Genomic DNA, 9,743 nt, shown 5'->3' with positions numbered 1-9,743 from the left:
GATATAGGATGGTCATAAGGCTACTTTTTCACTTAAACTTATAGCTAATACTTCCACATAAGTAAATCAATACAAAATTTTTATACTGGTTTCAGTTGAGGCAAAAATGTCACATTGAAATTGTAAATAATGTCACTGACCCTCAGTGAGATGACTTGAAAGGACTTGTGTGTGTTTAGCTCTGTCTCTAGAAGCTTCTCTGCCTTCTCTAAGGCGCAGGCTCAGCTCCTCCTCTCTCTGGAGCAGTATGATTTACCAGGACATGCCTCTGGCCTGGGCTGGAGCTCAAGGTCAGAACAGCCGCCCTTCCTCTGAACAGTGCTGCCACCATATCTTACCCGAAGGGCGCCAGGTAACCTCTCCTCTCGTCTTTTCCTACCACAAATGGTAGAGGGAGGGCGAAAGGAGGCTTTATAACTTGCTTTAATTCATGCGTGCAGAGCAAAGCTCTCTGTTGAAGAAAGAGCTGTAGGTGTGCAGGTTTGTCTGAGCCATGGCCTTGTTGACATTTAGGGTGTGGGAGGGGTGGGGGCTGAACCATGCACTGTAGGACATTAGCAGTGTCCTTGGCCTCTACCCATTTGATGCCATTTCATCCCACACTCCTGACAACCGGCTGTTTCTGCAGATATAGGCAAATGTCCCCATGGGAGGCAGTCACCGCGGTAGACAACCACTGCCCAAGGAAGTAAAGTCACAGAATGTGGGCAAGGAAAGAAGACCAAATCTTACTTAATTTTTGTCTTATTCTTTTAAAATCTCTAATGCCTAGCAGATGCCAGGTACACAATATGCACTCAATTAACTATTGCATGTATGAATGCACTGAAGGCCACTAGTATTTTGTAACTTTTAAAATGTACCCCCTCAGAGGCCAGCACAATATAAGACCCAATCAACAAACATTTTCTGGATGGAGAATATTCTTTTTTCTTTTCTTTCTTTCTTTTTTTTTTTTTTTTTTTTTTTTGACAGGCAGAGTGGATAGTGAGAGAGAGAGACAGAGAGAAAGGTCTTCCTTTTTGCCGTTGGTTCACCCTCCAATGGCTGCTGCGGCTGGCGCATTGCGCCGATCTGAAGCCAGGTGCTTCTCCTGGTCTCCCATGCGGGTGCAGGGCCCAAGGACTTGGGCCATCCTCCACTGCCTTCCCGGGCCACAGCAGAGAGCTGGCCTGGAAGAGGGGCAACCGGGATAGAATCCGGCACCCCAACAGGGACTAGAACCTGGTGTGCCGGCACCACAAGGCGGAGGATTAGCCTGTTAAGCCACGGCGCCGGCCCTGGATGGAGAATATTCTTAGAAATTCTCACAAAAAGCAGGAATTCCTAACAATGACTATTTGAGGAAGAAAAATGAGAGGGAAAATAAATCTTTGCATACCTTAAAGTGTATGAAGAAGCAATCTTCCCAGCCCGGGAGGGGGGGTGTTAAGCAAATAGTAGTAAGTCTGAAAACAGAGCCTCCCCATTTCCAGAGGAAGTGCTGCCTTTGCCTCACCGCCTCGTCCCTTCACCACAGGCTGTGTGGGTGCTGGGGTCTGCAGGGCTCCTTCCTCCCTGACTATTGAAGCCAGTCATCTCCAGTACCAGATAAGAGTCCCAGAGACCCCTGCTGTCACTTCCCTGTGGAGAAAAAGAGACAGCTCGCTTCAGTTTCTGGTTCCTGAACCTTTAAGCTGCATTTGCCGGCAGGTAATGCTTTTATCTCATTTGTTACAACCAAACTCCGGAGGATAAATCTGCTATCCAATTAAAGCCGAACCTTTTGCACCTCAAACGTAGGGGATGTCTCGCCCCTGAGCACATATGGAAAAGCATGGCAGGGGGAGAAGAAAGGCATTGCTAACACGTCCAGACTTCAGCTGACGACACACTGAGCATACCCTCTCCTTCACTGGCTATTTACCTGAACTCTTCAGCATATTTCAGGCTTCTTGGACAAGATTTTTTATTTAAGGGAAATATCACTGTCTAGGTTCCATAGCTCTGGCTGTGCATGGAAGAAACAACCCAAATCATAAAGTCACACTTGCTGATCCCGCAAGGACAAGGGCAGGACATTTACTGCAAGTAAGCAAAAGGTGGAAGGAAGAAAGAGCATGTCGTGTGTAGAAGCCACTCCTTCCTTTAGAGTAGTGGTCTGCTGCGTGCATAGCAGTGTCTCCTAAGGAACTTTTAAAGTCCTCAAGGGTCAGGCCGCACCCAAGACCAGCTACATCAGAATCCCAGGAGTGGTACCCAAACACTGTCACTATTTTTAAATAAATGGTTCATTTTGGGATAGTTTAGGGTTTACAGACACATTTCAGAGATAGCCCCAGAAAGTGCTCATATACCGCACACCCCATTTCCTCTATTATCAGCATCTTAAAGTAGCATGCTCCATTTCTTAGGATTGATGAGCCAACTCTGGTATGTACCTAAAGTCCATCCTATTTTCATTTTCCTTCAGATTTGGCCAAATGCCCTTCATTCTCTTCCAGGATCTCAACTGTGGTACCCCATTACATGGAGTCAGCATGCCTCTTAAGACTCCTGTTAACTGTTAACAGTTATTTGATTTGGCTTGTTGACACTGACCTTGACTTCTTGATGAGTGCTGGTCAGATATTTTGTAGGATGTCCCCCAGTTAGGGTTTGTCTAATATCTTTCTCATGACTAGGCTGGGACTATGTGCCTCAGAGAAGAAGACTGTAGGAGAATAAGCCATTCTCATCACAACAGATTCAGAGTACATAACATCAATAGCACTCACTATGGGTTTGACTTGGTCAACTGTATGAGGTAGTATGCATGTCACGTTTCTCCAGTATAGTTACTCATCTTCTCCCGTTCTGCACTGTACTCTTTGGAAGGAAATGGTTTATTCAACATAAACTAAAGGAATGGAGAGTTACGTTCACTTCTTTGAGAACAGAGAATCAACACAAGGTGTCTGGAATTCTTTGACACAGAAAGCTTCCCTATGGAGCTTCCCTTATTGAGTATTTAATAACTTATTCATATCAGCATGGAGACAGGTATTTTATGCTTTGGGTTTTCATCCAACACTAGTTTATTTATGTTTTTGCTCAAGGGCAAACTCACCTTTGGCCAGTGGGAGCTCTTTCAGTGGGCTGCTGCCTATCTACACATCCTATTGTTGTCTATGTCTATGTGTGTGTGCATGTGTGTGTGTGTTCTGAGCACTTGCTTACTTATTGACACTATAGTATGCTCCATAATCACCTTTTACACTTTGCATGCTAGTCAGAAAATTCATCATTTATCTAAACCATTGTTCCTTTTGTTGAAAAATGATATTAGAAACCAGGGTCTTGTCACTAGGTATATTCATTAATAGTGGGTGTCATAAATTCTAGGCTATCTCAGATTGGCTGAATGAATTAAAACAACAAGACCTATCTATTTGCTGCCTACAAGAAACATACCTCACCAACAAAAATACACACAAACTGAGAGTGAAAGGATGGAAAAAGATATTCCATGCTAATGGAAAGCAAAAATGAGAAGGTATAGCCATCCTGGTATCAGACAAAATAGATTTTAGAACAAAAACTGTTAAAAGAGACAAAAAAGGGCACAATATAATGATTAAGATATCAATTCAACAGGAGGATGTGACTGTAATAAATGGATAGGCACCCAATACCAGAGCACCTGGCTATTTAAAAGAAATGTTAATGTACCTAAAGCGAGACTAGACTCTAATACAATAGTAATGGTGTATGTCAACATTCCACTTTCATCAATGGATAGATAAATTAGACCAAAGGGACCTAATATATATACAGAACATTTCATCCAATAGTTGAATAATATACATTCTTTTTGTAAGTGCGTGGAACTTTCTCTAGGATACATCATATGCTAGGCCATAAAGCAAGTCTCACCAAATTCAAAACAATCAAAATCATATCATTCACCTTCTCTGACCACAATGGAATGAAACTGGAAATCAACAACTCAAGAATCTCTAGAACATATAAAAACAACATGGGAACTGAAAAACATGCTCCTGAATGAACAATGGGTCACAGAAGAAATCAAAAGAGAAATTAAAAAATTCCTGGAAGTGAATGCAGATGACAATACAACATATCAAAACTTAGGGGATACAGCAAAAGCAGTATTAACAAGGAAGTTTATAGCAATTGGTGCCTACATCAAGAAATTGGAAAGGCACCAAATAAATGAGCATGCATCTAAAGAACCTCAAAAGAACTAAACCAAAAACTAGTAGAAGGAAAGAAATAACTAAAGTTAGAGAAAAATAAACAAAATTGAAAGCAAAGAAATCAGTGAAATGAAGGTTTTTTTTTTCTTTAATAACATTGATACACCATTGGACCAACTAACCAAGGAAAAGGGAGAAAGTCCAAACCAATAAAATCAGAGATGAAAAAGGAGAGGCAACAACAGATACAACAGAAATAAAAAGAATCATCAGGAATTACTACAAACAGCTATATGCCAACAAACTGGAAAATCTAGAAGAAATGGATAGACACCTAACACACAATGTATCAAACTGAGGCACAAAGACATTGAAAACCTAAACATACCAATACCAAAGATGGAGACTGAATCAGTAATAAAGACACTTTCAACAACAAAAAAAAAGCCCATGACCAGATGGTGTCACTGCTGAATTCTACCAGACTTTTAAAGAAAAACTAATTCCAATCCTTCTCAAATTATTCAAAAACTATTAAAAGGGAGGGAATCCTCCCAAATTCCTACTATTAGGTCACCTTAATTCCAAAACCAGAAAAAAGATATAGCAAAGAAAGAATATTATAGACAAATATCACTAATGAACATAGATGCAAAAATCTTCAGCAAAATACTAGCCAATGGAATCCAACTATACATCAGGAAGATCATTCACTTAGACCAAATGGGGTTTATCCCTGGTATGCAGAGAGGGTTAAACATTTGCAAATCAATAAATGTGATATATCACATTAACACATTGCAGAACAAAAACCATATGATTATCTCAATACATACAGAGAGAGCAGTTAACATCCTTTCAAGATAAAAACCTTATGTAAATTGGGTATAGAAGGAACAACCCACCACACAAACAAGGCAATATATGACAAACCCACAGTTAGCATCTTATTTAATGGGAAGAGTTGAAAGCATTTCCACTGGAATCTGGAACCATGCAAGGATGCCTACATTCACCATTCTATTCAATACAGCCCTGGAACTTTTAGCCAGAGCCATTAGGCAAGAAAAAGAAATCAAAGGGACACAAATTCGAAAGGAGGAAATCAAATTATCTCTGTCTGTAGATGCCATGATTCTATATATAGCACAACCAAAAGACTCCATTGAAAAACTATTGGAACTCATAAAAGTGTTTGGTAAAGTGGCAGGATATAAAATTAACAGACAAAAATCAATATCCTTGTATACACAGATGATGCCATGTCTAAGAAAGAATTTCTAAGATCAATCCCAAACACAATAGCTACACAAAATTTTAAATACCTTGGAATAAATTTAACCAAGGAAGAGAAATATCTATACAATGAAAATCATAAAATATTAAAGAAAGAAATATAAGAAGACATAAAAAATGTAAAAATCTTCCAAGTTTGTGGATTGGGAGAATTAATATTACCAAGATGTCTATACTACCAAAAGCAATTGCAGATTTGATGTGATCACAAACAAAATATCAATGACCTTGTTCTCAGATCTAGAAAAAATAATGCTAAAATTCATATGGAAACACAAGAGACCCCAAAGAGGTAAAACAATTAAACAACAAAATCAAGCCAGAAGCATCACAATATCAAATTTCAAGACATACTACAAGGCACTTATAATGAAAACAGCTTGATACTGGCACAAAAATAGACATACAGACCAATGGAACGGAACAGAAGCCACAGAAATCAATCCATGCATCTATAACCAACTAATCTTTGAAAAGGAGCTAAAATTAATCCCTGGAGAAAGGATAGTCTCTTCAACAAATGGTGCTGGTAAAAATTGATCACCAGGTACAAAAGTAAGAAACAAGACCTCTACCTTACACCTTATACAAAAATCCACTCAAAATGGGTCAAGAATCTAAATCTATGACTTGATACCATCACATTACTTAAGGAGGAAAGTCTGTAAGACACTGGTATAGGCAAAGACTTCCTAGGAAATACCCCAGAAGCACAGGCAATCAAAGCAATAGTAGACTAATGGAATTACAACAAGCAAAGAAGCTTCTATGCTACAGAGAAAACACCCAACAAAGTCAGAAAAAAAAAAAGTCCAGAATAGGGAGGGAGATTATGGCTCCAATCTAAGGGAAGACAGCTTTAAAAAAGTGGGGAGAATGCAATCTCAGGGAAGAGTTAGGAAGAAAACTGCAGAGGAAATTCCATGCAAACTAGAGGGACACTATGGATCTATATGGAGGGTGTAGATGCACACAACTCAGGACACCAGCAACCAAGAGCCTCAGCACCAGCTTTGTAGAGTGAGGTGAGGCCAGATTGCAGCAGCCCAAGCCAGTGGCAATAAAGCTGTGGGAAGAGTCAGGCATGAGTCTGGCTTGGAGCCCTGTGGGGGTTAGTGTAAATGCCAACCCCGGGAGAAAAAAACAAGGGGGGCAATCTTTCTCCCCAGTCACCTGGCACTGGCATCCTGTAACTAGCAGAGAGAGGACGGATACCATTTGGACATATGTAACAGCTGCACCAGCTTGTGTCCACATGCCTAGAACCAGTCCAGAGTCTGGCTGAGATAACTGACAGGAGGCTGGGTGCTCATGATGTGCGAGCCTTGTGTGCTGGGACTGTGAAAACACTGTGGCTGCATGCGAGTGTGCAGGGTGTGGCCGGGACTTTGGGCAGTCACTGTGGGCAGCTCCATATGCTCAGGGTCCCCTGATTGCCTGGTGAGGGTCATTGCTGCAGGATCCACGCCCACACTGAGGACTGCATGGATCCTTTGTGTGGTGATTGTGGCAATGTGGATGAATACTGTACCCACTGGTACAGTACATCCACACATTGTTCTCCTTAGAGGAGTTGAGTGTAAGACTACACCACCAGAGATGATCAAACCTCTGCTTTGATTAAAAAAAAAAAAGAGGAGATTTACCATGCCCAACATCGTCACTCCCCTAACACAGGAGCACTGAATAGAGCTACCTGGCCACACCCAGTGTATACCTCTGGGTATTCACTGAAAGAGCGGGCACTCCACTAATCCACAAAGGCATACTACAAAGATAAAAGCCATCACAGTGGAAAAAAAAACCAGCAAGTTTCTCTACAAATGCTTAAAAATAAATGAAGCAATTCAAGAAACAAGAATAAGGAAGACAACATGATGCCCCCAAATAACACAACAAAACTTCAATAATAAAATGTGAAGATGAAGAGATTGAAGAAATACAGAAATAGAATCCAAATGATTGATTGTAGTATTATTTAGAAGTAATCAATCATAAGCAAATCCATGAATTAAAGAAATCCATCCGTGACATGAATTAAAATATTCCCCACAAAATTGAAATTTTAAACAGAAATCAAAATGAAATATTAGAAATGAAGAATTCTGTCCGGCGCCGTGGCTCACTAGGCTAATCCTCCGCTTTGCGGCGCCGGCACACCGGGTTCTAGTCCCGGTCGGGGCACCGATCCTGTCCCGGTTGCCCCTCTTCCAGGCCAGCTCTCTGCTGTGGCCAGGGAGTGCAGTGGAGGATGGCCCAAGTGCTTGGGCCCTGCACCCCATGGGAGACCAGGAGAAGCACCTGGCTCCTGCCTTGGGATCAGCGCGGTGTGCCGGCCGCAGCACGCCGGCCGCGGCGGCCATTGGAGGGTGAACCAACGGCAAAGGAAGACCTTTCTCTCTGTCTCTCTCTCACTCTCCACTCTGCCTGTCAAAAAAAAAAAATAGACTGGACAGATGGAATTAAAAAAAAAAACAAATCCCTTCTATTTGCTGCCTACAAGAAACAACATCTTACCAACAAAGATACATGCAGACTGAAAGTGAAAGGATGGAAAAAGATATTCCATGCTTACAGAAACAAAAAATTAGCTGGTATAGTCATCCAAATATCAGACAAAATAGACTTCAACACAAAAACTGTTAAAAGAGACAAGGGCACTATGCAATGATTAAGGGATCAATTCAACAGGAAGATGTGACTATTATAAATGTATATGCACCTAATTACAGGGCACCTGGCTATTTAAAATAAATGTTAATGGATCTAAAGGGAATCGTAGACTCTAATACAGTAATAATAGGGGACTTTAATACCTCATTTTCAGCAATGGACAGATCAACCGGCAGAAAATCAGCAAGGAAACAACAGAGCTAATCAATACTATATACCAAACGGACCTAACTGATAGCTACAGAAGTTTTCATCCTACAGATGAAGAATACACATTTTTCTCACCAGTACATGGAACTTTCTCTAGGATTGACCATGTGCTATGTCATAAAACAAGTCACAGCAAATTCAAAAAAGTCAAAATCATACCATGCATCTTTTTGGACCACAGTGGAATGAAGCTGGAAATCAGCAACTTGAAAATCTCTAGAACATATGCAAACACAGGGAGACTGACCAACATGCTCCTGAATGAACAGTGGGTCACTGAAGAAATCAAAAAATTTCTGGAAACTAATGAAGACAAAAATACAGCAAATCAAAAGTTATGGGATACAACAAAAGCAGTGTTTAGAGGAAAGTTTATAGCAATTAGTGCCTATACCAAGACATTGGAAAGGCACCAAATAAATGAGCTATCAGTGCATCCCAAGGACTTAGAAAAACAACAGCAAACCTAATCCAAAATTAGTAGGAGGAAAGAAATAATTAAAATTAAAGAAGAAATAAGCAAATTAAAAATAAAAATGCAAAAGATCAGTGAAATGAAGAGCCTGTTTTTTGAAAAAATAAAAATTGACAGACCACTGGCTGAAATAACGAAAAAAAGAGGGAGAAGACCAAAATCAATATTTTCAGAGATGGAAAGGGAAACATAAAAACAGATTCCACTGAAATAAAAAGAATCATCGCAAATTACTACAAACAGCTATATGCCAACAAATCAGGAAATGCAGAAGAAATGAATAGATTCCTAAACACATACAACCTTCCTAAATTGTGCCATGAAGACTCAGAAAACCGAAATAGACCCATAATGAAGATGGAAATAGAATCAGTAATAAAGACCCTCCCAACAAAGAAAAACCCAAGACCAGATTCTACCAAACATTTCAAAAAGAACTAACTCCAATTCTTTCAAGCTATTCAAAACAACTGAAAGGGAGGAGATCCTCCTAAACACCTTCTATGATGACTGCATCACCTTAATTCTTAAACCTGAAAAAGATACAACAGAGAAAGAGAACTATGAACCAATTTTCCTGATGAACACAGATGCAAAATTCCTCAATAAAATACTAGCAAATCAAATCTAACAACACATCATAAAGATCCTTTACCCAGACCAAGTGGGATTTATCCTTTATATGCAGGGATGGATCAACATTTGCAAGTTAATCTATGTGAAACATCACATTATCAAACTGAAGAACAAAAATATATGATTATCTCAATAGATGCAGAGAAAACACTTGATAAAACAGAACACCCTTTCATGATGAAAATATTAAGCAAATTGGGTATAGAAGAAATTCTTCAATACAATCAAGGCAATTTATGACAAACCCATGGCCAGCACCCTATTGAATGGGGAAA

The sequence above is a fragment of the Lepus europaeus genome, chromosome 12, assembly GCF_033115175.1.
Source record: "Lepus europaeus isolate LE1 chromosome 12, mLepTim1.pri, whole genome shotgun sequence".
In the NCBI taxonomy this organism is placed as follows: Eukaryota; Metazoa; Chordata; class Mammalia; order Lagomorpha; family Leporidae; genus Lepus; species Lepus europaeus.
The sequence above is the reverse complement of the archived record's forward strand: the minus strand, read 5'-3'. Positions refer to the sequence as shown.